Source organism: Montipora capricornis, chromosome 7 (genome assembly GCF_036669925.1).
Source record: "Montipora capricornis isolate CH-2021 chromosome 7, ASM3666992v2, whole genome shotgun sequence".
Taxonomy (NCBI): domain Eukaryota; kingdom Metazoa; phylum Cnidaria; class Anthozoa; order Scleractinia; family Acroporidae; genus Montipora; species Montipora capricornis.
This window is the reverse complement of record NC_090889.1, coordinates 2,861,228-2,863,727: the sequence shown is the minus strand read 5'-3', so window position 1 is coordinate 2,863,727 and position 2,500 is coordinate 2,861,228.

Below are 2,500 nucleotides of genomic sequence, written 5' to 3'. Positions count from 1 at the left end.
TGCTTGTTTACAATATAGTAAAAGACCATTTCGAAAACCCAAACCCTCAGTCACCCCTATATTTGTTAATAAATGGCTTTACCCTAACAGGTAAAAGTTACCTGATAAATGCACTGAGAAATCTTCTGCAAAACAATTGTACTGTAACAGCAACTACTAGAAAAGCCTCATTCAATGTAAATGGTATAACCATCCATTCACGTCTGAACTTACCTGTTGGCCCTAGAGGCAACAGAGATTTGAAAGGACAATCCCTTGTAAGGTTACAAGAAAAACTAAATGATGTTAAATATATACTCATTGATGAGTACTCTATGCTTGGACAAACACTGCTTGGTTGGATTGATAAACGTTGTAGACAGGCAACTCGGCAACAGGATAAAGTTTTTGGAAATGTATCAATTATTTTAATAGGGGACCCTGCACAATTACCACCTCTTGCAGACAAACCTTTGTATCATGCAAAGCCATCAGGGGTTGAAAGGTGAACAAGGCCATCTTGCATAAGAATTATTAGAGCGCCTGAGAAATGGAGATTCAACTAAGCAAGACTGTCAACTTCTTCTTACTCCCCAACCATCAGCCGTGCCTAATCTAAATGAATTTCAAATTGCAATTAGACTATTTTATGGTAATGATCAAGTAGCTACTTATAGTTATGACAAACTATTAGAACTTCATCAACCAATAGCTCAAATTGAAGCTCGTCATTCCTCTTCTGTTGCAAAGGCTATTTCTCCTGAGGAAATGTGCGGATTAGTTCCAACCTTGTTTCTAGCTAGGGAAGCTTCTGTGATGCTAACTATGAATTTGTGGGCAGAGGTTGGATTGTGCAATGGAGCAATAAGAAAAGTAATAGATATTGTTTATGCAGACAACCACTCACCACCAAGCCTGCCTATAGCAGTAAAAGTTAAGTTTGACCATTACACAGGACCATCATTCATTGACACTTTACCAAAGTGTGTTCCAATTCCTCCTATTGCTATTACTTCTAAATCACATGAGATATTTCATGAAAGACAGCAATTGCCATTAAAACTCTCCCAAAAGCATGGATCGATATTGGACAAAGTGAAAAAGCCGCAGGAATCACATTAAGCAGAGTTCAATCACTTGATTCTATTATAATCGAGCATATGACATTTGAGCACCTAACAAGTATTAAAAAATCGTCTCAATTTCAATTTAGACTTAACAAAGAATACCACCTGGGTAAATTAGCCGAGGATACAAAATCACTTTTAATGAAAAAATAATTTTCATTTCTTGTGTTCACCACCAAGACAATACAATACCACGAGAAAGATCATTGTACAGAGTGTGAAGTACTTTCTCAATTAATTTATTTTTTTGTTTTTTGATTATAGTGGGGATGATCAATTGACTGTTTCCTTTATTAATTTCATCCATTACAAAATACAATATCTGTGGGAAATGGCATTGTATAACTTAACTAACATATTGTACTTTTCTTGATAAGAAACAATATTCAGAGTCACTACACAACAATGTCTTCAACTCCTTCAAAACGCAAAGGTATGTATGCACTTAACTTATTGAGAATATTAATAACATGACTCTATTTATTTAGCTATGGAGCCAATCTGAGGCATTAAGTAAATATAATGTTGTGATTGCCTCTTACATGTATACAATAGATTGTTACAATTTTTTTAAACAACTGAACTTAAATACAAAAGGAATTGTTCTCACTGTATTCTAACGCTTCCTTTATCCCTTTTTCAGAAAGTGACCCAGGCTTTATTTACAATACGTCACCCTTGAAACAAGCCAAGAAAGGAACACTGTCTATATGGTCTCGGTTACCCGAGACAGCCCTCCTCCCGAGACAAATTTATCGAGCGTCTATATGACAATTGCGTGACTGAGACAAAGTTGACCCTACTTAATTATGCATATATTTTTAAGATGCACCTTCTAAAAATACGTATCATCATTTGCCTTTCTTTCTTTCTAGTTCGTTTTTATTAAGTATAATTGCGTTTTCACATTCAGCAAATGGACTGACAATCTTAACGCAGCAGTAATATGTAGTTTAAATAAAATGCTGCTTATGAATCGAGAGTTTCCGTTGACAGCGGTGAGAATTTGGGCGGGAAAAAACTTTTCTTGTGAAAGTAAATGCTAAAAACATGTCTAAGCTCCCAAATTACTGCTTCTTTGATTTTTATTTTATGCGTGCGCATTTAAGATTTTGCTCTCGCACCTCGTCTTGGTCGAGGCAAACTGTTTACATGCAAAAAAGTTGTCTCACCTGCCAGTGTTACCCTATCTGCCGTGGCAAGACAACTCGACTCCCCGAGCTGTCTCGCCCACCTCATGTAAACGGTTGCTAGAATTTTTAAAACAAATGAGTGGAAAAATATCTTGCCAAGGGTAACTCAGGGGGAGAGTTGTCTCGGGTACCCGAGACCATATAAACAGGGCCTAAGACCTGGAGGGTTGTTGGATTTGATCAGGCAACACACAATCAGTG